We start from the raw sequence: 26,242 nt of genomic DNA on the forward strand, positions 1-26,242 counted from the left end.
CTTATAAGAGTTGTAAAATAGCTTCAAGGCAATGATAGGCTTAAATCAGATAGCCTAGAAGACTGTACTCTGAACAATGCATAATTTTCTATTGAAGACATTCAGTAACCAGTTTTGCTTACTGCAAATTTCCTCACAAATTTTTCTGTGCTTCAATTCTTTAGCTCATAGGGCATTTGTATGACTTCAAAGATTGTTGAGGCTTCTGGGTATAGATGATGTTTATAAAGTCTTCTTGAATCCAATCCAGACGTGCGATGTTTCTCACCAGGCTACCTTAGGCAAAGCACTGAAAGAGACAGGGACAGATTGTGAACCACAGCCGTAAATGTATTCTGTTTAAATATGCGTATTTATATAAATAAATAAGCATAAATAAATCCTTACTCCGCTTGGCTTTTACTCTCTATTTTTTGGAAGCACACCTTTATTTTTCTCTCATTACTGAATAGATAGTTTTGTAGCTTATGACCCATGTGTTTCAGCTTGTTTATCTGCTGCTGCTGCTGCTGCTGCTATGTCACTTCAGTCGTGTCTGATTCTGTGAGACCCCAGAGATGGCAGCCCACCAGGCTCCGCCGTCTCTGGGATTCTCCAGGCAAGAACACTGGAGTGGGTTGCCATTTCCTTCTCCAATGCATGAAAATGAAAATGAAAAGTGAAAGTGAAGTCACTCAGTCGTGTCCAACTCCTAGCGACCCCGTGGACTGCAGCCCACCAGGCTCCTCCATCCATGGGATTTGCCAGGCAAGAGTACTGGTTATATATCTGATACACAGGCAATAGTGGATTGCCTTATCTCTACACTTTGAGGAGATAATACTTTCTACCATTAATATATTAACTAGTATTTGTTATTTCCTCTGGATTCATTCTTTATACAGATTTAGATGTTTAGGAAGGCTCTTTCTAAAGAGTGCCACAGAAAGAGGTCAGCAATAATTTTGTGTGAATTTTCTCCTTTCAGTTTCCCAGAGTCCCAGAGACCATTGTCAACAAGAAGGAGATTGAGGTTGGGAATGGGAGATAGATGTAAGTCATGATACTCTACAGGGAACTTGCTGAAAGGAACACGTAAAGGCAGATTGGAAGAAGAGCTGTTTGTAATTATATTCCTTCCTATATTAAGAATGTTGTCAACAGCTGGTTTGGAAATCATACAAGATATATTAGTGGATTTCAACCTCATGAGGAGTAATCTTTATCCTTGAATGACCCTATCTAGTGAAAAAGTTTATTTTTAAAATAAATTAAAAAATCTCCTGTCAGCTGTGTGCTAATCCAAGTCATAAGAAATCCTCTTTTATATTTAGAGGGCAGAGTAAAAAAGTTCAGTTTCTTGTATAATATTGATATCTTTCCAGGTCTAATAGACAAGGAAATGTCTAGTTTTGAGGTTGGAAACTGAAATCGAATTTGTTATGATTTCTAAATTTAAATCATATATTTGTAGGAATAGATTATTAAACATTGTTTTCTTTCAATTAAAAAAGAGAAGTCCTCTTTTTATCTTGATACTTCTTCATATTAAGAACATTCAGTTCAGTTCAGTCGCTCAGTCCTGTCCCACTCTTTGTGACCCCATGAATCACAGCACACCAGGCCTCCCTGTCTATCACCAACTCCTGGAGTTCACTCAGACTCACATCCATTGAGTCAGTGATGCCATCCAGCCATCTCATCCTCTGTCATCCCCTTCTTCTCCTGCCTCCAATCCCTCCCAGCATCAGTCTTTTCCAATGAGTCAACTCTTTGCATGAGGTGGCCAAAGTACTGGAGTTTCAGCTTTAGCATCATTCCTTCCAAAGAAATCCCAGGGCTGATCTCCTTTAGAATGCACTGGTTGGATCTCCTTGCAGTCTAAGGGACTCTCAAGAGTCTTCTCCAACACCACAGTTCAAAAGCATCAATTTTTCGGCACTCAGCCTTCTTCACAGTCCAACTCTCACATCCATACATGACCACAGGAAAAACCATAGCCTTGACTAGATGGACCTTTGTTGGCAAAGTAATGTCTCTGCTTTTGAATATGCTATCTAGGTTGGTCATAACTTTCCTTCCAAGAAGTAAGCGTCTTAATTTCATGGCTGCAGTCACCATCTGCAGTGAAGCAAATACAGTCAAAGCAGGTAAAGCTCCTGTACTAGGCTGACTAGTGTTCGTCACTCAGTTGTGTCTGACTCTTTGTGACCCTTCGGACTATAACCCATGAGGCTCCTCTGTCCATTGTATTATCCAAGCAAGAAAACTGGAGTGTGTAGCCATTCCCTTCTCCACAGGATCTTCCCAACCCAGGGATGGAACTTGGGTCTCATGCATTGCAGGCAGATTCTTTTACCATCTGAGCCACCAGGGAAGCCCCACTAGGTTGACTAGCTGACTAGGTTGACTTGTGTTCCCCCAAATTGATGTCCACCTGGAATTTCACATCTTGTTTCAGAAGTCCACCCTCCAGAGGTATGGTCTTGCAGATGTAATTAGTTAAAATTAGATCATATTAGATTAGGAAGGGCCCTACTCCAATAATTAGTGTCCCTATAAGGAGAAATATCTGAAATGCCAAGAGGGAAGAATACTGTGTAAAACAGGGATAGAGACTGGAGTGGGGCATCTCCAGGCCAAGGAGGACCAAGGCTGCTGATGACCACCAGAGGCAAGGAAGAGGCAAGGAAGGACTCTTCCCTAAAATTTTGAGAGCACAGTCCTGTTCACACCTTGGCTTTGAACTTCTAGCCTCCAGTGTTACCAAACCAGTTTCCTTGGCCCAACAGGTAGCAAGCCAAACACCAAGACGTCAATGTTTGCAGCAGAGAGTTTATTCATGAGGCAGCCAACTGAGGAGATAGGAGAGCAATCTCAGACCCGCCTCCCTGAAGATGGGGGACTTGGGACATTGATGGGTGAGGAGTATAGGATGGTCAGAGGTGGAGAGGAAAGTGACTGCAGGGGGGGAAAGGTGACATAACCATCTTCCTGCACAGGCGCAACTGAACTACATGCTTCCTCATGCTGCTGCTACTGCTGCTGCTAAGTTGCTTCAGTCGTGTCTGACTCTCTGAGACCCCATAGATGGCAGCCCACCAGGCTCCCCCATCCCTGGGATTCTCTAGGCAAGAACACTGGAGTGGGTTGCCATTTCCTTCTCCAATGCATGAAAGTGAAAAGTGAAAGTGAAGTTGCTCAGTCGTGTCCGACTCCTAGTGACCCCATGGACTGCAGCCCACCAGGCTCCTCCATCCATGGGATTTTCCAGGCAAGAGTACTGGAGTGGGGTGCCATTGCCTTCTCATGGGACACATGCAAATCTGGGGGAAGTTAGTGTAAAATGTGGGGAAATTTGGGGCTTTGACATCAAAAGGTCACCTACTGGCAAGCAAGTCTCTGCTGTGCAGATGCAGGTCAGCCCTGTCTGTTCTATCTAGTTCAAGCCAGTTTTGTTGTGTTACAGGCAGACGGTTTTTAAAAAATAAACTGTTCCCTTATCTACTGTTCTGTAAAGACAAACCATATGGGCCTTGTTTCTGTAGTGTAGTGGTTATCACGTTCGCCTCACATGCCAGAGGTCCCTGGTTCAAAACTGGGTGGAAACAGACTTTCAGAAGCCTCAGGGTCTCTGTTAGTCACTAATTTCTATTAACACTATGGGGCATGGTTTCAGGGTTTTGTTTTGTTTTGTTCTGCTTTTTAACTATGTGGAGTACTGTTTCATAAGAATTGTGAGCGAACACATTTTGCTGTTTTCAGCTATCCGTGGTAGTCTCAGAAACTAATCCAGCACCCTTAAGCAAATTGGAGGTGAGGAATGACTTGGCTTCTTTGTCCCCAGCAAACCTCCTTCTCACTCTTGCTTACATTTGTGTTGATGGGCTTTTCATTCCAGTGCTCTAAATGGCATCTGGGAAAGCATGTTTCAGAGGATGAAAGACTCTGAGGTCCTGTCAGACGCTGCAGCACCTAGTCTGGGAAGGCTTTCAGGGCAAGTGGGAACTTCCCAATATATTTGAAAGAACTAAGGGCACGTCTCTCCAGAGAAAAGGCTTTCAAACAAACAAGAACTGCAGCTCCTCTCCTACCTCCAAACAAGTCCCTCAGCTCAGAAAGTCCCTGATACTGGGACGCATCTGGATGTTTGCTCATTTGTCACGTTCCCCTGTCATCACTTCCTGTGCCACCCATGGGTCTCCTGAGTACTTCTCCCAGGGAACAGGTCCTTCAAACTTGCAGCTGTGATCTACAGTGCAGAGGACATATAACTAAAGCTTGCTGCTAGAACTTAATTCAGAATCTTCTCAACAAACATCCAGGCTCCTAATCTTTCTGTAGAACTTGGCTGAGGCAATATTGCCTCCTCATCTTGCCTGGTAAAAATAAGAACAAATAAACTCATTTCACCAGCGTAGGGTACAAATATGGCTATCTTTTCCCTATTAATGGTTAAATTTTAGCAGAGTGTAGCTCATACGCCTTCTGAGGAGTATTTAGCTATACTTCCTTCCTTTTGAGTTCTCCTCTCTCTGTGGACTGGTCTAGAAATGTGGGGGTAATTCAATTCACAGCGGGTGAGTTCTGCCTTTGTAACAAGGAGACACTGGCAGTGTGGCCAGTGGGGGCTTGCAGCCACTGCTCTCTCGCGCGCTCACCAGTGGCCATCGTCCTGTACTGCAGGTGAAGCCCCCTTGGGGTCTGTGCTGTCATTTTCTACCAGCCAACTTTGGTCTAAGCCACTCTGGTCTACTCTATGAACTAGAAAATACCTGGGAATTTTAGGAAAGGGGTTTGGAGTTGGGCTTTCCCTTCCAGAAGTATAAAAATTAAAATGACATTTCTCAGAGCTCTGAGAAGAGAGGAGACCTTTTCTAAGTCACATAAAGTAAAAAACCAGGTCCAGTTACACGTTTCCTAGGGTAATGGGCACTTAATCAATTTTCTGTAATAAAAAAGATAATTTTGTTTCTCCTTTTTTAGCCAAAAGGAAGCAAACAGTTTTTAAAAATTTCACCTCACTTCTTTTCCTAACACAGTGACCATACTAAGTCAAACATCCTCAACAAATCATTTATTTTATTTAAAAATACTTTAAAATAATGAAAATAGTACGCACTTATTGCAGAATATTTGAAAAAGATCAGGTATTTCAAAGTGAAAAAAGCTACGTGGCACTTGTCAGTCTGACATCCTAACTTCTACCAGGACAGCATCTCTCACTTTTCTGTTTGAACTGAGCCCAAGTAGGGTAAGCATCCAACATCTTACAATGTCCAAACTTGGAAAGAAACCCTGCTCTTGTCTGAAAGAAGGGAATCAAGCTGCCTGTGTCTGTGAGTGCTCCCCTGATGGCAAGAGAGAGAACAGAGAAGCAGAAACTAAGGAAGCACAAGTCTAATGAAATCATCAACCCAACAGAAAACTCATGACTCTTGTATATAATAATAATTGTAAGACTCCAGGTGGTAGGAATCTTTGATTACAGCAGGCATTCTCATGAATTTCAACCTCCAGGTGATTCTCCCTGAGAAGGATGCAGTGAACTTGCAGAATTATGGTCCCTTTACCCTATCCATTTCTTCCTTCTGAGGAAAAAGGACTTGGTGATAAGAGATTAGGTAAATCTGCTTTAGGATTTTTGCTGATGATGCTCATGGAAACCTGTGATTTGCTCCAAGTTTTTGATTTTTCTTTAATCCAATTGAGGGACAGGTCTGTCATCTGTGACTTTTCATCACACTGCTGCTGGTCACCAGTTAATCTGTTCTAATTACACTAAGCTGATAGCTGGAATGTGGATGATTCATAATTGAGTCTCAAATGCCTGCATGTCTGGGAGTCCAGCTAATGAAAATGTATAGGCCTCAGATACCACTCGGAGAAGGTAATGGCACCCCATTCCAGTACTCTTGCCTGGAAAATCCATGGACAGAGGAGCCTGGTAGGCTGCAGTCCATGGGGTCGTAAGAGTCGGACACGACTGAGCGACTTCACTTTCACTTTTTACTTTCATGCATTGGAGAAGGAAATGGCAACCCACTCCAGTGTTCTTGCCTGTAGAATCCCAGGGACAGAGGAGCCTAATGGGCTGTTGTCTATGGGGTCGCACAGAGTCGGACACAACTGAAGCAACTTAGCAGCAGCAGCAGCAGATACCACTGGTGCAAACATATGTGCAAACTACCTCCCTTGGATACCCACAACAGGCCAAAATTAAATTGATAATTAATTTAAGCTAAGCTAATATCAGTTTATAATTAAAAGACAAGAATAGCATTACAAACAGCAAGCAGCTGAAGAAAAATTGATATATGATTTTAAAAAGTGTGCTTAAGTGTAGGAATTCCAACTATGTGTGTATCTTGTTCTGTTTACAACATTTTCCTTATTAAATATGAGTTCCAGGAAAGCAGGGAGTTTCCAGTTGTTTGTTTTGTTCAGATGTACTCCCAGTGTCTAGACCAATGCCTGGCAACAGTAGGTGTTGAGTGAATGAATACACTTCACATAATTACAATAACAATGCATGACAACCAAATCTCCCAGTAGGAACCTCCACCAACAAGCAGCATTTGTTAGAATATAAAAATTCAAGTCTATGGGATTATACTTTATTTCCCCCATAGAGTTATTCCTCAGCCCACGATGGCCCTCTCTACTCATGTCTGTCTGTGAGCCCTACTTTGAAAATCACAAATCTAGACTCTCTAAGCTCTGCTACAGTTGTTCCCCAGTGTCCATAGGATTGATTCCAAGACCTCTGCAGATACCAAAATCCTTGGATGCTCAAGTCACTTATATACTTTGAAAATCACAAATCTAGACTCTCTAAGCCCTGCTACAGTTGTTCCCCAGTGTCCATAGGATTGATTCCAAGACCTCTGCAGATACCAAAATCCTTGGATGCTCAAGTCACTTATATAAAAGTGTGCTGTGTACAGTTGGCCTCTGATGAGTGGGTTCTGCATCCTCATGGTTGGTTGAATCCAAAGATGCTGAACCCAGGGATATGAAGGGCAAACTGTCCTCCCCAGGTGATGCAAATGTGTGTTTAAGTTTGAGAAGCACTGCCTTAAGAACTGCAGTGCAGGTGGTGACTCTAGTCAACAACATCGTGTTGTATCCTTGAAAGTTGCTAAGAGAGTAGATCTTAAGTGTTTTTACCACACACACACACACACACACACGCATGCACACACACATATACAATCCATATGATATGATGGATGTGGTAAATAACTTTACTGAAGTCATCATTTTGCAAGTTATACGCACATTAACTTGTCACATACATCTTCAGTTGAATTTAGTCGCTCAGTCATGTCTGACTCTTTTTGACCCCATGGACTGCAGCACACCAGGTCTCCCTGTCCTTCACCATCTCCCAGAGATTGCTTAAACTCATGTCCATTGAGTCGGTGATGCCATCCAACCATCTCATTCTCTGTCGTCCCCTTCTCCTGCCTGCAATCTTTCTCAGCATCAGCGTCTTTTCCAGTGAGACAGTTCTTTGCATCAGGTGGTCAAAGTATTAGAGCTTCAGCTTCAGCATCAGTCCTTCCAATGACTATTCAGGACTAATTTCCTTGAGGATTGATTGTTTGGATCTCCTTGAACTCCAAGGGATGCTCAAGAGGCTTCTCCAACACCTCAGTTCAAAAGCATCAATACATCTTGAACCTTAAGGACTTCCCTATAGCTGAAATGGTCAAGAATCTGCCTGAGATGCAGGAGACCAGGGTTTGATCCCTGGGTTGGGAAGTCCCTCTAGAGAAGAGAACGGCAATCCACTCCAGTATTCTTGCCTGGAGAATTCCATGGACCGAAAAGCCTGGTGGGCTACAGTTCATGGGGTCACAAAGAGTCAGACTCTACTGAAAGACAACACAATTATTGTCTGTCAATAATATCTCAATATAATGGAGGGGAAGCTACTGCAGTCACTGGCATAACAACAGTCAGCTCTGAAATCTTGGCCCTGCACCAGCCAATTCCAAACAGAGGCAATAGAGACACCTAGGTGATTGCAGTGGGTCTTGAGTTAGTCCATCAATCAACAAATGCTAATCACTCTAGGCGCCATGCTCTTAGTTCCCTGTGTGTCTCCCCCGACTACTACACAAAAGTCTCACTGTTAGTAACATGGAGTGTCAAACCATGAGTCAGCTAAGTAAAGACATCATTCAACCCCTTTATTTTGCCTGTGAGGAAACTAAAATTGTGAATGGCCTTGGGTCTATCAGTTCAGGTCAGTTCAGTCGCTCAGTCGTGTCCAACTCTTTGCGACCCCATGAATAGCAGCACGCCAGGCCTCCCTGTCCATCACCAACTCCCGGAGTTCACTCAGACTCACGTCCATCGAGTCAGTGATGCCATCCAGCCATCTCATCCTCTGTCATCCCCTTCTCCTCCTGCCCCCAATCCCTCCCAGCATCAGAGTCTTTTCCAATGAGTCAACTCTTCACATGAGGTGGCCAAAGTACTGGAGTTTCAGCTTTAGCATCATTCCTTCCAAAGAAATCCCAGGGCTGATCTCCTTCAGAATGGACTGGTTGGATCTCCTTGCAGTCCAAGGGACTCTCAAGAGTCTTCTCCAACACCACACTTCAAAAGCATCAATTCTTCGGCACTCAGCCTTCTTCACAGTCCAACTCTCACATCCATACATGACCACAGGAAAAACCATAGCCTTGACTAGACGGACCTTTGTTGGCAAAGTAATGTCTCTGCTTTTGAATATGCTATCTAGGTTGGTCATAACTTTCCTTCCAAGAAGTAAGCGTCTTTTAATTTCATGACTGCAGTCACCATCTGCAGTGATTTTGGAGCCCAGAAAAATAAAGTCTGACACTGTTTCCACTGTTTCCCCATCTATTTCCCATGAAATGATGGGACCAGATGCCATGATCTTCGTTTTCTGAATGTTGAGCTTTAAGCCAACTTTTTCACTCTCCACTTTCACTTTCATCAAGAGGCTTTTGAGTTCCTCCTCACTTTCTGCCATAAGGGTGATGTATCTGCGTATCTGAGGTTATTGATATTTCTCCTGGCAATCTTGATTCCAGTTTGTGTTTCTTCCAGTCCAGCATTTCTCATGATGTACTCTGCATATAAGTTAAATAAGCAGGGTGACAATACACAGCCTTGTTATACTCCTTTTCCTATTTGGAACCAGTCTGTTGTTCCATGTCCAGTTCTAACTGTTGCTTCCTGACCTGCATACACATTTCTCAAGAGGCAGGTCAGGTGGTCTGGTATTCCCATCTCTTTCAGAATTTTCCGCAGTTTATTGTGATCCACACAGTCAAAGGCTTTGGCATAGTCAATAGAGCAGAAATAGATGTTTTTCTGGAACTCTCTCGCTTTTGCCATGATCCAGCGGATGTTGGCAATTTGATCTCTGGTTCCTCTGCCTTTTCTAAAACCAGCTTGAACATCAGGAAGTTCACGGTTCATGTATTGCTGAAGCCTGGCTTGGACAATTTTGAGCATTACTTTACTAGCATGTGAGATGAGTGCAATTGTGTGGTAGTTTGAGCATTCTTTGGCATTGCCTTTCTTTGGGATTAGAATGAAAACTGACGTTTTCCAGTCCTGTGGCCACTGTTGAGTATTCCAAATTTGCTGGCATATTGAGTGCAGCACTTTCACAGCATCATCTTTCAGGATTTGGAATAGCTCAACTGGAATTCCATCACCACCACTAGCTTTGTTCATAGTGATGCTTTCTAAGGCCCACTTGACTTCACATTCCAGGATGTCTGGATTCAGAATGTCCAGGATTCTCGGGTCTATAGAACAGACTAAAATCCAGGTTTTTGTTTACATCACATTTTATCCTTCTTCTGTGTAAAACTCAGGAGAGATATGGTTATATTTGACCCCTACCCATATGACCAGACACCTGAATTAGGGAGAGCTTGTCTCCAGAAGGCTTGAGGGAAGTAACATGAGTTACTTGGGGATGACCTCCTTATATTCACCTCCTATCATGGAGGAGAGAGCATTTAATGAGAGGGTTGAGAATGATGTATGGTTGAGCCCCTTTGCTGTCCACCTGAAACTCTCACAGCATTGTTAATCAGCTATACTCCAATAGGAAATACAAAGTTTAAAAAATAAAAATAAAGAGAGGGTTAAAGTGCAGGTCAGATTTTGACAGCAAGAAATGGGTAGAAGGCAGGGTAGTTCAGGCCTCAAGGTCTTCCCAGAGATGAGCCCACAGAGGTTGTGTGTGGAGACAGAGAATGGGCCACTCAGCAGGACTTGAGGAGACTAGACTTTAGAGTTCAGGTCACGTCGTGGAGAATGTCAACTCTAAGCTCAGGACAGGAAAGCACTGAGTTTGGAAATAATCTTTAAAGCCCTCCCAGATTGTTTTTCCCAACACCAAACTCTGTCTCTTATCTTTGGCTCAGAGCTCGTCAAGGGAAGTCACTTTTTGCTTCTTAAGTGTTGTTGGTTTCTTCCTTCCAATTGCTCTTCCGCACGTCTATGAGCTGTTTTTAAACTCCGCTTGGCTGTGTTGCCTACTGCTCAAAATATTTTGAGAACTTAAAATAGAGGACAAAGGTAAGGCTGCTAAGCCTGCCATTTGGTGCCCCCTGCAACCTGACCCCCACTTTCCTCTCTGATTTTATTCCCCGTGACCTGCTCTAGAGCTCCCTGCCCTCGCCAAGCTGGAGAATCCACTGCTTTACAGTAAATTAAACATGTTTCCACTTATGGTCACAGCCTCCGCTGAAACAGCCTGTCTCTTCTAAGTCCACAAGTCTCATCTTCCTTTTGCATCTAGCTCCTCCAAGATTCCCTTGATTCACCCCACTATAGCCACCAGCTACCATCTCTTCTTAAAAACCTTTGCAATTTTCCCTATTATTCAAATAGCAACTGATTTATTTTTTCATTAAGCTGAAATTTGCTGGATGCCTGCTGTGTGTCAGGTCCTAAAAGATAAGTGCCGGAATCTCAGCCCTGGAAGAGCTGACGATCTAGTGGGGTAAAGAGTCACTCTTACGAGTATGAGAGATGTAGTGATAGCAGTAAAATTGAGTAATGTGAAAGCAGCCAAGATAAAGTAATGAGAGGGATGAAACATGCAAGGAAGGGAGACAGGGGAGAAGGAAGGGAAAGTGAAGGGGAGAGAGAGGGGGATGCGAAGGCTTTTTGGTAACGGTGATTTCCCAGTTTAGGTTTGAAGGATGGGTCATAGTCACAAAGGGGTGATGGGATGGGGAAGGATGACTCCATGTGAAGTCTTGCAGGTGACAGTGGCAAATTTGAAGAATCACTTAAGTTAACTTAGCAGATACTTGCTGATGATGCTCGTGGAAATGTGTGATTTGCTCCGTGCTTTTAGGAACGATTTTTCTTTAATCCAATTGAGGGGCAGGTGCTGTGAGTTTTTTGGCATATTGCTGCAGGTCCCCAGTTAATCAGCTCTAGTTAGACTGAGCTGATAGTCAGAAAACTGCTTCAAAAATCAGCCAATATTAAAATTCTTCCATGAAACAAGTTCTTTTAAAACAGAACCTGTGGGTGGACCTTGCGACTTTAGGGTTCGAGCTGTCCAGTGACCACGCGGTGTTACGAGGTGGTCATACATGCGTCTTAAAGCCACAATGTTGCATCCATCCCCCAGGCTAAGCTCTCCAACCCCAGTAACCTCCGAGTCTTCTTCAATGTGGACATCGGAGGGGAGCAAGTTGGTTGAATTGTCTTAGAATTGTTTGCAGATATGATACCCAAAACTGCAGAATTTTTGTGCATTGTATACAGGAGAAAAAAGCACTGGACCCACCACTGGAAAACCTCCCTGTTTCAAAGGATGTCCTTTGCATTGAAATACTAAAAACTTGATGATTCAGGGTGGAGACTTCTCAAATCAGAATAGGACAGGTGGAGAAAGCATTTATGGTGAAAAACTTGAAGGTGAAAATTTCTGTTATAAGCGTGACGAGGAGGGATTGCTGAGCATGGCCAAGCAGGCAGCAACACCAACGGCTTCCAGTTCATCACCACGGTTCTGACTCCACACTTGGATGGGAAGCACATAGTGTTTGGCCAAGGGATTAAAGAATGGGTGTGGCAAAGATTCTGGAAAATGTGGAGGTGAAAGGTGAAAAACCTGCCAAATTTTGTGTTATTGCAGAATGTGGAGAACTGAAAGAAGGTGATGATTGGGAAATATTCCCAAGGGATGGATCTGGTGACAGTCACCCAGATTTCCCCGAGGTTGCGGATGTGGATTTAAAAGATGTAGATAAAATTGTGTTAATATCAGAAGACTTAAAAAACATTGGAAATACATTTTTCAAATCCCAGAACTGGAAGATGGCCATTAAAAAATACACAAAATTTTTAAGGTATGTGGAAGGCTCTAGGGCTGCTGCTGAGGACGCAAATGGAGCAAAGCTGTAGCCTGTCGCTTTGAGCTGCATGCTGAATGTCAGCGCTTACAAACTGAAGATGTCCGATCGGCAGGGTGCAGTCGATAGCTGTTTGGAGGCCCTTGAAATAGACCCATCAAATACCAAAGCACTGTACCGTAGAGCTGAAGGATGGCAAGGATTAAAAGAATATGTTCAAGCATTGGCTGATTTTAAGAAAGCTCAGGAGATAGCACCAGAAGATACAGCTATCTAGGCAGAATTGCTGCAAGTCAAGCAAAAGATGAAGGCACAGAAAGATAAAGAGAAGGCAGCTCATGCAAAAATGTTTGCTTAACGAGGAATTCAGTTTTGCTTAAGTGTGCGTTGATTGCATAAGCGAGGAAGACAGAACAAAGGGTTTGTCTGGTTCTGTTTGATACCCGCTGTGTTCTTGCTGGAGAATCCCAGGGATGGGGAAGCCTGGCGGACTGCCGTCTATGGGGTCGCACAGAGTCAGACACGACTGAAGCGACTTAGCAGCAGCAGTGCTACCTCTGATACTTTGGTTCCCCGTGTTTACAGTCCAGGAATATGGATAGGGACTTAATACACCAGTGTTACAACCTACCGTGGCGCTGATTCCCTTTTCAGTGGCTCTCTGCGTTATTCAAAGGATAATGGTGTCTCCAGCCTGTTTCTAAACTCCTTAAGACACATTGTGTTTGAATAAACAGACAAAAGCTTGGGAAAAAAACCAAGCAGAACCTGTGTCTTTTCTTCATTAAATTATGGATGATTGTGATATCGAATTGCTAAGGACTTTTTACTCCTCTTCAATCTATGACTCTATTACTATTGTAATACAATTCTATCCTTTTGGCAAGCATTTACTGAGTATGGTGTTAGACTCCTCTTAGGTACCACTTCCCACCCTCTCTTCTGCGTGAGCTCTTTCCAACTTCCTCCGGGCACCACCTACCCACAGCTTTTCTATTGACCACGAGGTGGGGACTCTGGGAGGTCTCGTACATGCACAGCTCAGAAACATAAGGGAGACCAGTGGGAGATGGGATCCAGAGATGAAGTCTTCTTTCTTCCTCTTTCAGAAGATTATTTTGAGAGACAGTTTCTACACTTAGCAAAGGATGGTCTTCAACAATCAGGCCAACATTTGCCCTCTGAACCCCTTCCCCTCACTTTTGCTCTTCTGGGATTTCTTTCACCAGTAAAGTAGTTACATTTAAAGTCTTCGTCTCCAGAATTCTCTGGCAGTCCAATGAAAGTAGACTCTGCACTTTCATTGCCGAGGGCACAGGTTTGATTCCTAGTCAGGGAACTAAGATTCCCACAAGCCATGTGGCCAAATAAATAAACAATAGTAGTTACTAAAAAATAAACAAACAAACAAAAAGTTCTTTATCTCAGTCTCTGCTTTCTTGGGACTCCAGGTTAGAGAAGCTTTTATTTACTATGTGCCAGGAACTATTCTAGACTCTTGGGCTGTAAGGAAGAGAGACTGAAGTTTAATCAGCCAAAAACTGTGTTTATGATCCTCATGAGGAATATGAAACACAAATTGTATCGTTTGTGTATATGCAGATATTTTATTTTTAAGAATTTTTTTCCCCCAGTGGCTTCTGCTAAGGGAAGAATTAAAAGAAAGGGGGTTATTAGAATATAAAATTTAAAAAGCTATATGATATATAATCATACATACATAGGGAGTATGGGCCTATGTAACTATGAAAGTGAAAGTCACTCAGTCGTGTCCAACTCTTCACAGCCCATGGACTGTGCAGTCCATAGAATTCTCCAGGCCAGAATACTGGAGTGGGTAGCATTTCCCTTCTCCAGGGAATCTTCCCAACCCAGGGATTAAACCCACGTCTCCCGAATTACAGGCAGACTCTTTACCAGCTGAGCCACAAAGAAAAAAAAAAGTGAAGTCGCTCAGTCGTGTCCCACTCTTTTTGACCTCATGGACTATAGCCTGTCAGGCTCCTCCATCCATGGGATTTTCCAGACAAGAATACTGGACTGGGTTGCCATTTCCTTCTCCAGGGGATATTCCTGACCCAGGGATCGAATCCAGGTCTCCAGCACTGCAGGCAGATGCTTTACCATCTGAGCCACCAGGGAAGCCCAACGTAACTATGGAGAAACGGAAAACAAAAAACATAGAATAATGTTTTATTCTATGTGGCCTCATAGAATAATCCTAGGTCCTGGGACCATAAGTTTTTCCTAAATGTGTTTTATGTCTCATCTTTTATTTCAGTTGTAGATATTTCTTTTCTGCATTCCCACCCCCAAACTCAACTCCTTTTCCCTTAATAATCAATTATTTTTTTTCTTTAGAATGCTTACGATTAAAGAGATGGTTTGTATTTCCATGAGGCTATAACTTTCTTCACAGAGGAATGATCAGCATGTCTAATCATTAGGTTATATTTTAGGAAGACTGAGCACCCATTCAAAGTTAAGCTTCAAAACTGAATGTCATTCTCACCTATTTTTAATGCTGGGTGGCTTAGATCACACAATTCCCATATTAATGGCATTATACATTTTCTTTCAAACACAGTTGAAATTGACCATTAATGAAGAAACTGTTTTCATTTCTGAAGGCTTTGAAAATATGTCAAAGGGAAGATAGTTAACGTTCATTTTATTAGTCATTTTAAAGTATCCCACAATGAAGAGTATGTGCCATTATTTCTGTTATTCCTGAAGGATCTTCCGAGCTTGCATACCTATTTTGATCTCCTGAATGTTTTAAAACACAACATTCCAGCTCCCCTGCCCCTACCATCTATCTCCACCGTGAAATTTCTCTCCTTGAACAAAAGCATTTTCTACATCCTCCTGCTAAATCTCTGCTTGGACACAGCTGGTCATGTGGGGCTCCATGCAATTTCATCCACCTCGGGTCCATTTGTCACTATGAAAAAGAACACCATAGAAATGCCACTTAACTATGCTGTTCTTAGGGGAAGCATCCCCTGGTGACTGTTTCAGATCATTGCCAATACCATCCAATCATGCAGAGAAGTCACAAACAGGAGATATGCGTGCAGCCAGGCTTCCTAAATTTGTTCTCAGGCAAACATGGCATTGATGTACCAAAAATGTGACTGGCTCATCTTTGGATAAAATAACCAGTGTTACTGTCTTCTCCCTAGCCTTAAGTTGGCTGGGTTTTGATGCCAGTCTTAAATTCTGGCTCTTGTAAAAAAAAATAATAATAATAAATCATCTTGCAAACAGAAGTGCTTCCATTTCTCAGAAAGTAGCAGGAAGCCCTACTTATAAAGGGAAGGATTCAAAAACTAAATTGTGGTTGCCACCTTAAAGTAGGGGTTAGCATTTAATGCAATAATTTTTGGCAAGAGTTTGACTGGTTTCTGTCCTGCCCAGAGCTGTTATTTGCTGTGCCCGCTTTATTCTTAGCCTCTTTTTCAAAGCGGAGCCCCTGCTGCTTTTTGTGTCCCTTGGAGGCAGGGGTCCTACTCTTTCAGCTTCTTGAACTGAATTGAAATTTATGGTTTGGTACCAGGAAATGTATTTCTTGCCTTTTTTTTTTTCATTCTGGGATGTATAAAAATAAAAGTTAAAGTTTTAGTGAATATTTAATAGCCACATGAACATTTCCTGCAGAAGGACTAATGTTATAGGTGGTGGTGGCTTAGTTGCTAGGTCGTGTCTGACACTTGTGACCTCATGGACTGTAGCCCATCTGGCTCCTCTGTCCATGGGGCTCTCCAGGCAAGAATATTGGAGTTGGTTGTCATTTTCTTCCCTGGGAGATCTTCCCGATTGCAGGCAGCCTCCTGCATTGCAGGTGGATTCTGTACCGACTGAGCCACCAGGGAAGTAGAGAATTATCTAAAACTCATTGTTACATAAATGGCATATTTTTGCATAACTGCAACTTCAGGGCAAACTTGCCCGAAGGGCCACATTTCTAGGGGTTGAGGTGATTAGGGAATAGCTGTCTAATTTTCGGCTAATAAAATTTGGAGACACTTGAGGAAATGTCTGCTTACAGACTGGAAATTGCTTTGAAATTACTTCTTTTGTCCTAAATACTGTAAGTTCTGACCCCATGTACACTTTGTATCACAAGTCAGGCTTTGGGTCCTTATTGTCACCTAGCCCTCTCCTGGGACAGGAGCTTTAGTGGGGTGCAGGTCACTTGTCAGAACCAGAGAACCCCTTTGCCACCCTCTCCTGCCTTTGTGCTCCTGAATCCTCTTTCCCGCTAGGTCAAGCACGTGAAACCTGTCATTTCAGCTGATCCAAACCCTACGCTTTCATCCGGACTCATACTAGCAGTCTTGTTTCCATGTAGGAAGGGGTCTGTACCCTTTTCTCATCTGGGTGAATGCTAGGATTAGAAATGTTGCCTCTCTCCATCTTCTTACCCTGCCCTTCCCCAAGACAGAAGTAGGGGCAATTTGGCTCAGACTTACATCTATGGAGTTTGAGCCAAGTCACATGGTGGGAGAGTAACTGGCCCCTGAAGCCAAGTTCAGGCTCCATCCATTCATCTTTTTTCACTCCTCTGTTCAGATACAGGGGGTTTTCTCCTCTCTCCTTCTGGATCCAGTCAGAGGGCATGCCCCTCTGCTTTCTGTCCTCAAGCAGTAATCACTCCTGCATGGGGCCAAGGTTCATAGCAGATGGTCCTTCTCTTTACACTGGTTGAGATGACAGCATTCAAAATCTTCCCTTCCAATGTACTTGATTGCCGGAGAGAGCACAGCCATGGTTTCTATGGGGAACAGCTGAGCTGAACTCGTCATAAGAACAGCCTGACCTACAGAAATCTTTGGCATTGGTGATTGACTGTGGTGTCCCTAGAATGGAAGTGGATGGACATTCCACTAAAGTCATACTCCATTTTGTATAAATAGAAAAGCCTGAGATCTGATCAATGGAGGTCTGACTTGAATCACCATAATGGAGTCACATTCTTTCAACCAGCCTTGATCCTTTTGACAAATACAGAGCCTCTTCAATGAAGGATCCCTTAAAAGAGGGATCCTTAAATGTTGAGTTACCTAAGGGGAAACCCTGCTACATAGGCAAAGTTTCTGCAACAACACTCCTCACAGCCTTCTGATTAGGGACCTGTGGCTATTTCCCACGGTAACTGTGCACCAGAGCAGGGAGATGGGTCAGGTGTCATGATTCTGGCTCCGAGCTGACACTGTTTCCTAGAGACACAAAATACTACTGTGGTCTACCAGTCAGAATGTCAAGGTCCACCCTTGACATGACGTCAAGGGATCAAAGAACTTTTGACTCATGTTAATCTGTGTGTCTGGTGAGTTCCTGAACCCACCTTCCGACTAATTCTCCAACTCTAGATTTACTTTGCTATTCAGCAACTGGCAGAAGCCCCAAGTTGGTTCTGTGACCTGTGAAATGAGAACTGTTAATAGTAGGAGAGAGCAAATGGATGCCATTAAAACTTCCCCAATTAGTAAACCAACAGTAATACTGCAGTCTTACAGGTACTGCGGAGATTAGTGTCACCATCAAAGGCTTGGGAGGTTTGGGTGGTGATTTCTACCAAATCTGTATTTGCTATTTGGCTGATAATGGATCACAGAGAATGATGGTTGATTATTGTAAACTTAATCAGATGATAACTCAAATCATAGTAGCTGTTCTTGATATGGCGTCGCTGCTGGAGCAAACCAACGTATCCCCTGCTGGCTTGGCAAGCCCCTGATAAACAGGTGTTAGAGGTTGAGGTTTAAGGATTTAGAATATTACATAAGCTTAGTTGATAAAACAACGGCAGGGTTTGAGAGGATTGACTCCAATTCTGAAAGTTCTACTGTGGGTAAAATGAATCAAACAACATCACATGCTACAGAGAAATCATCTGTGGAAGGAAGTGTCGATCAGTGCAGCAAACTTTACTGTCTTATTTTAGGAAATTGCCATGGCCACCTCAAACTTCAGCAACCGCCACCTTGATCAGTCAGCAGCCATCAACATCAAGGCCAAAACCTTTTACCAGCAAAAAGATTATGACTTGCTGAAGGCTCCAATGGTGGTTGGCTTTTTTTGCTTTGTTTTGTTTTAAATTTATTTTTTTAGTTGAAGGATGATTGCTTTACAGAATTTTGTGTTTTCTACCATACATCAACAAGAATCAGCCATAGGTCCTCCCATGCCCCGTCCCTCCCAAACCTCCCTTCTTTCTCCCTCCCCAGGTGGTTAGCTTTTGTAGCAATAAACAAACCATTTTAAAGGGCTTCCCTGGTGGCTCAGCAATAAAGAATCTGCCTGCCAATGCAAGAGATGCAGGAGACACAGGTTTGATCCCTGGGTTGGGAAGATCCCCTGGAGTAGGAAATGGCAACCCACTTCAATATTGTTGCCTGGAAAATTCCATAGACAGAGGAGCCTGGTGGGCTAAAGTCCATGGGGTTGCAAAGAATCGGACATGACGGAGCTTACAGCACATACCCAGAGGGTTAAAGTTAGGCTTAATGGAGGTCAGAATTTCCTCCTTTTCTCCCAATTTTGGCCTTGTTCCTTACCTATAGGGAGAGCTCCCAGCCAACCCCACAAAGAATTGTGGCTGTTTAATAACCGAATTCTAGAAGAACAGAGGGCCAGCTGAAGGAAAGACTGATATGCTTCTGGCCTCAGAAGGGTGAGCCCAGGGTGCCTCACCCCACCCTGGTGAGCTTGGTAAATATATGCCTGATTATTCTCTGTCTCCCCAGACAGATCTGTTTTTATTCTCATGAGCAAGAATGAGTAAAGGGACAGAGAGAAGATCCAGAAATGTTCATTCCAACCCTCTTCCTTCATCTCTATGGAAATGCCAAAGGGGTGGCAGGTGTTTCCCTAAAAGAGTCCAACTGGGATAAGACACTGCTCTTGTTTTGATAGGGCTTCCTGGTGGCTCAGATGGTAAAGATCTGCTTGCAATGTGGGAGACCTGAGTTTGATCCCTGGAGCTGGGAAGAGTCCCTGGAGGAGGGCACGGCAACCCACTCCAGTATTCTTCACTAGAGAATCCCTATGAACAGTGGAGCCGGGCCAGCTACAGTCCATGGGATTGCAAAGAGTCAGACATCACTGAGCAACTAACATTTTCACTTGTTTTGACAAGAGCATTCTTTTTTATGTATTTATTTATTTAAATTTTACTGAAGTATAGTTAATTTACAATGTCATGTTAATTTCTTCTATACAACAAAGTGACTTAGTTATATTTATTAATATATGCATATATATTCTTTTTCATATTCTTTATCTATATGTATATATGTACATTCTTTTTCATATTCATTTCCATTATGATTTGTCACAGGAGAGTGAATATGATTCTCTGGGTTTTACAGTAGGGCCTTGCTGTTTATCCATCCTATATATAATAGTTTGCCTCTGCTAATCCCATACTTCCAATCCTTCCATTCCCCTTAGCAACCACCAGTCTGTCCTGACAAGAGCATTCTTGTTTGATGTTGCTGTGGGTGGGTATGAGATATACTAGAAACAAACTTGTGAACTTTGCAATTTGAGTTATAGCTTTAAATTACTTTGCAAATAGCCAACGGATTAATCCTTTTTTTTTTTTTTTGCTTGTTATAAAACAGGGTAGGATATTTTTCTTCCTTGGGTCCCTTGAGTCCAGAGACTTAGAAACGGGAAATTCGGCTTATACAGAAACAACTTCAGCTCTCAAGGTCAGATCGCATACTGATGAGCTAGAATGTCTTTACTTATTGAATCTGCTTACCCTGCCTCACATCAAACAGCGTCGTCCATATGCCTTTCCACAAAGAAAGCTGTGGGGTATTGGCATAAAACCGCTGAATCATCATCATGGTACAGCTGGATGCAGCGTCTTTAGGAGACAGCCCTTCTCTCAACCAGTATTTCCTGAGTGATCTCTTCTTCAGTTCTACATGATGAGGGCATAAGTCCTGGGGATGTGATGGTAGACTTTGCATTGTCCTTATCTTTCAGGAACTTCAAGGTATCAAGCAAATATAATATTTAGTATTTTAAATAGAATCACATACATTTACACAAATCCTGGTTGATCTGAAAAATTGCAGTAGGACTGTGCTTAAAGACTTTATTTTGTGGTCTACAAATCTGGTCACAGTATAGGTCAAATTGCAACCCCCCTCTATGCAGCTCTGTCCCTGTAGCCCGAGAAGAAACTTCTTAGTATGATTTATTTTAATATTTATTTATTTTAGTTGGCTGTGCCAGGTCTTAGCTGCAGCACATTGGATCTTTGATCTTTGTTGTGGCATGCTGGATTTTTTTTTTTTTCCAGTTTTGGCATGCAGAATCTAGTTGTGGCACATGAACTCTTAGCTTCGGTATATGGGATCTTGTTCCCTGACCAAGGATGGAAGCTAGGTCCCCTGCATTGGGAGCATGGAGTCTTAGCCAATGGACCACCACATATGATATTATATGGCATTTTACCAGAGTTACTCAAGATTTTAAAAATGTCTATTTGTCACGCAAAAAGGGACTATATTGGCTTAGGTAGCTAGGAAGTCCAAAGGGCATCTGGCTTCAAACAAATTTCAAATAATGCCCTCAGGGTCCTGCTTCCCTCTGCCTATATATGCTGCTCTTAACCCTAGCCAGCTTCCATCCATTGCATTTTAAGGAGGACTCTGTTCCAGTTTGGCTCATATGCTCATACCTGAACCAATCACTGTGGCCAGTGGCTTGCAGTATCACGATTGGTCAGACTCAAGCCACCACTGAGACCAGAGAGAGCTGGGGATTTGTAATTTCACCCTTTGGTGCAACTGCATGGAATAAAAAAGAGTTAATTCACAGAGAAAGGAATGACGCTGAAAAATGAAGAGGTTAAAAACAAAAACAAAAGCAAAAACACATCTAGAGCAATCAAAGAGAACAGAACAGGCCCTTTAGCTCTGTCCATGCTCTGAACCAGCAGGGTCACTATGCTGTTCAGGCGTAGAGAGCTGGTAAATGTTTGAAACAATTGGAGGTCTGGTGAAAAGCCCTACTTTGTTCTGTTTGTCCGGATTTCCTGGTGTATTTACTCCAGCAAAGCCAATGTCAAGCTACTAACCTCACATCCCTGTGCATGGAGTTGGAGGGATATGCAGTAAGGCTCAACCATGTGCTGTTTCTACCACACAGATACAATCTATGTTAATTACCTCCAGTCCACAGATAAGAACAAATGGAAGTAGGAAGTGTAGTAGTGTAAGTAGGAAGTGATGGAGTTTGAGTATTTATTACATTTGGTCTTGATATAACGTATTTAATTGCAAGTTTATATCATAGGTTTAAACATTTGTTTGAAGTATAGTTGATTTATAATATTTTGTTAGTTTCAGGTATACAGTAAATGACTCAGTAATACATACCTATACATACATATATAGAATTGTGCTCATGCTCAGTCATTAGGTATTCCTGGGCTTCCCTCGTGGCTCAGCTGGTAAAGAATCCGCCTGCATTGCGGGAGACCTGGGTTCAATCCATGGGTTGGGAAGATCCCCTGGAGAAGGGAATGGCTACCCACTCCAGTATTCTGGCCTGGAGAATTCCATGCACTCTACAGTCCATGGGGTCACAAAGAGTCAGACTCGACAGTGACTTTCACTTCACTTCACTTCAATACATACATATATAGAATTGCACTCATGCTCAGCTGTTAACTCATGTCTGACTCTTTGTGACCCTTTGGACTGTAGCCCCTCCAGCTCTGGGATTTTTGGTCCAGGGATTTTTTTCAGGCAAGAATACCGGAGTGGGTTGCCATTTCCTCCTTCAGGGGATCCCAACTCAGGAATCGAACCTGTGTCTCCTGCATTGCAGGTGGATTCTTAACCCCTGAGCTATCGGGGAAGCCATATAGTTGATAGTGATAATGGTTTTAATAACTTTGCTCATTTTGCCTTACCCTTCTGATTTCAAATCTACACTCACTAGTCACACCCTACCTTGAAAATTTTACATATTTACTTGTCTGGATTCAAAAGACGTCTATTAAGAACTTGCTTCTCCAAGTTCTGTTCTTTGATAAAGTGCTTTTCCCTTCTTTTCTATTTAAAAATACAAAGTAAAAAGCTGTGTATTGAGCTCATAACAACTTACTTTCTTTGATTACTGGTAAGCTTAGTTACACTGAAGTGGAAGAGAAATTTGTTCATCATTTAGTTATTTTAGATAAACCTTTAAAAATCCATGCAAAACCTATTCCCACTGAAAGTAGATCAACCACAAACTACAACACGTTAAGTGAATAAAATACAGTCTCAGAGGAACAAAATCAGTTAAAACCAAGAACTCAATATATGTCAACTAAAAAAAAAATCAAAGCAACTTGTTGCAGAACTCCTCTTGGAAATTCAAGGAAAGATCACACAAAAGTTCAAAGACTTGCTAACAGGCAACTCCTATTCTTTTTCCAAGGAGGAGGCCAGAAAGAGGTCAGGAAGATTTCATTTCTTGTTTTGAAACATCTCTGAGATAACTTACCCTGCTCGTTGCTGTGGCCCAAATGGACAGGCTGGAAGCACTTGGAGAACCACTGACAGAACTCGGAGAAGAGCCTGTATTGCCAAGAGAGTTGTTTATGACTAACATGTGTTGGGATGAAGGGTGGGCAGGGAAGCTGATGCCAGGTGAAAAAGAACTCTGTCCTAGAACAGAATTCTCACCTCCAATGTTCCAGTTGCAGCAACACGAATTGCAAGTTATGCCAAATCATTTTCCCAGAAAGTGGGGGGCTTCTGCCTGTCCATAACCGGTAATTTCTTCAAGGAGAAAATGTGCAAATTATCCTTTCACTTTGGGAGTCAATGCTATTATCTGAAACCTTTATTCTCTAAGCAGCACAATCTCTTTAATTGATTTTTACCATGCTCACTTTTGATCGTGATGGTGTGTGTGCGTGTATGTGCTCAGTCATATCTGACTCTTTTGCAACCACATGGACTGTAGCCCGCCAGGCTCGTCTGTCCATGGGATTTTTCAGACAAGAATGCTGGAATGGGTTGCCATGCCCTCCTCCAAGGGATCTTCCTGACCCAGAGGTTGAACCCGCATCTCTTGCACTGGCAGGCAGGTTCTTTACCATGGCAGACCGATGTTTAATCCAGTTTTCCTACCACTTGCACAGGTTTGAATTTCCCTAATGTTCTGTTTATAGCTGCTCAGTGTGTTCTTGGAAAATAATGTTGCAATTATAAAGATAGCTTAGTGACTTCATCCAAGGCAGGAGGGAAGGAATAGGTGGCTCATGAGTTACAAAGCCCTTTTTAAATGCAGACACCTTTTTAGAAATGGATAACAATGGCAACACCATGAAACCAGCTGCCTCCTTATCACAAGGGAACAATTACCTTGTTCAAATGAATTTGTTTCCAGAGGATATGTTATAAATACTCCTCATCTCTGTAAACTCCCTCAATATATATATTTTTAAAAAATCCCGATGGTTCATTAGGTCTTTATACTGGGCTGTAAAAAGTTAAAATTCTGTAAAAAGGGAAAAAATAACTGATTCTGAGACCAAAATTTCAGCTTTGTATATCCCAGTGCATTCTTATTCAGAGGAGTGTGTTCTGGATAGGGTTTACTTTTTATTTGTCCGCTCTGGGTGAGGTATTGTTGAATAAAATTGCACTGAAGTCTATGAGATGACAGTTCTAGAAAGACTGTGCAGATGCCTCTTGCCAAGTTTAGGTAGGGGATTTACTTTCTGATGAGCTCAGAACTGGCCTTCATGGTCTCTGGGTATCAAAAGAGTATAACCTGGACAAAGCAAAGCAAGAAGTGGGGCCATAGGAGGAAAGCAGGCAGGGCTGTTGTCTGATAGAGGAGCTTCCTACTCTGTGAATTCAAGAGCAAGGAAGAAGATCTAAGCCAAACAGGGAAAGTAGGGAGATGTCAAGCTGGGGAAGGGGCACTGGTGCTGGGAGGTGACCCAAGATGGATGCTTAAATTCAACTCTGCAATCATATTTTCTGTTCTCACAGGTCAGAGAGACCAAAGGTAGCCAAGTAGATGGGTTTCCTTCTGTCTTCTCCTTAACTTTTCTAAGTCTCAATATCCTCAGCTGTGAAATGTGCCCTCAACTGATGAATGGATAAATGCAAGGTGGTACATCCATAGAATGGAATATTATTCAGCCATAGAAATGAATGAAGTACCGACACACGCCACAGCATGGACGAACCTTGAAAACAGTTCGCAAAAAAGAGAGAGGCCAGACCCACAAGGCCACACAATGTTTGATTCTGTTTGTAGGCAAATCTATGATTCTATTTGTAGTGACAGAAAGTAAATCAGTGGCTACCAAGGACTGGGCAGGGAGGGATGTGGAATGATTGCTGATGGGTGTAGAGTCTCTTCTTGTGGTGATAAAATCCTGAAATTAAATAGTGGTGATGGTTGTGTGACGTTGTGGATATATGAAAAACAACCAAATTGTACAATTTAAAATGGTGCATTAAAAAAAAGAAAATTATGTTATTGTGAGCACTGGATGGGCTAACTTATAGAAATGAAAAAATGGTAGGTAGTTTTTAAAAATATTATTTTTTGGTTTCACTTTTCTCCTAGCTGTAAATATCCCTCTCCAGAATGTATGTCATTTGACTCAGGTTTCACATAGCATTGCCTTTGAAATGACCTTCAAAAGAGGAACAAAAGTATTATGATGACTGTTGATGAAAATAATAGCTATCACTTGACTACTTAGAGGCAACAACCCCAATATTGGGTATTTTCCAAAAAATTTTTGATAAATCAGCAGAACAATCCTACTAGCTATCCTGACGTTACATTTGAGAAAACAGAGGCTCTTTTGCCCAAGATCAAACAACCAGTTGATCTGGGAATAAAGCAAAGAGCTTTAAAACTCCAAAATCCACTTCTGTCTGCCATACTACATTAGACAAAGGTATAAATTACTGTAGGGAAATAGTGAAGAATATCAAAGAATGTCATGAAGTAGTTTAATCAAATAACATGTTCATATCATTTGAAAATAAAGCTGTCTATATAGCAACAGAATTTTTTTCATTGAACAGGAAAGATTTTATTTTACAAATAGACTGCTGTGGATGTGATGGCTTTGCTCTTGAAATTCTCTAAATTTCCTTCCATATACAACACAAAAATGTGAACAAACTTATAGAAGAAAAACCAAACTAGTCATTTAAATGTCAGTGCTGTGAATGTCATCTGAATCAAAGCATTTGAAATCCCCTTATCATGAGTCTTCACAGCATCTTTCATAATCAGAAAGAGCTTTGAGCCAATACTATGGTGTTAGAAAAATTTGCCATTGAGAGCATACTGAAATATCATCAATAAAGATACCAGACTGTGAAATCATTGAGAAATGGTGCCCTCCAGCAAGTTGGCGTCTATGAACAAATCTCTACAGAGATTTTATTTTTACTCCAGGCTTTATTTGATCTACTGGCAACCGCAGGACTCTGAGCTAGGGCTGAAGGCATTATAAGAATAGTTTCTTTCATAGAAAGATTCTTCTCATCATTGCACCGAATTTTCACAGGCAGTTCATCGGAAGTATGGTACTTAAGGTCACTAAGCTTTCAGAGGAAGCCCCAAAATGAAGCAAAGGTGTTTGAATGGAAAGCAAAGTTTTCTCTTTCCACTCTAACAAACTGGGCTTCGTATATGACCCAGTGTTCCAAGGAGAACTTTTTTCTTTTTCTTTTTTCAAGTCTGGCATAAAGCAAACATTCCACATTCCCACTTCCTGCTTTAAAGCAGAGTTTCCTGCTTTAAGGAGAAGCTCACATTTGTTGGTACAGTCTGTAGTCTGCAGGGCTTCCCAGGTAGGGCTAGTGGTAAAGAACCCACCTGCCAAT

General features: G+C 42.3%; 1 long non-coding RNA gene and 1 pseudogene across 3 annotated transcripts; one reads left to right on the forward strand and one right to left on the reverse strand.

The window, feature by feature from the left end:
- Positions 1-143: 143 nt before the first annotated feature.
- On the reverse strand, positions 144-24,810 carry LOC147365761 (uncharacterized). 2 transcript variants are annotated; one of them, XR_015132734.1, is made up of 4 exons: positions 22,875-24,810; positions 21,058-21,166; positions 20,128-20,360; positions 144-289 (listed from the first exon to the last, which is right to left on the reverse strand). It is a non-coding gene; the product is annotated as an uncharacterized LOC147365761 (long non-coding RNA). The 2 variants fall into 2 exon arrangements; XR_015132735.1 differs by lacking the exon at positions 22,875-24,810 and adding an exon at positions 21,758-22,816.
- LOC147365762 (peptidyl-prolyl cis-trans isomerase D pseudogene) lies at positions 11,007-15,004 on the forward strand (annotated as a pseudogene). Its single transcript, XR_015132550.1, has 2 exons — positions 11,007-11,062; positions 11,602-15,004. The product of XR_015132550.1 is annotated as a peptidyl-prolyl cis-trans isomerase D pseudogene (transcript).
- Positions 24,811-26,242: the final 1,432 nt, after the last annotated feature.

This window comes from Bos grunniens, chromosome 9 (genome assembly GCF_055505025.1).
Source record: "Bos grunniens cultivar Pamir isolate PY7600 chromosome 9, Bosgru_T2T1.0, whole genome shotgun sequence".
Classification (NCBI taxonomy): domain Eukaryota; kingdom Metazoa; phylum Chordata; class Mammalia; order Artiodactyla; family Bovidae; genus Bos; species Bos grunniens.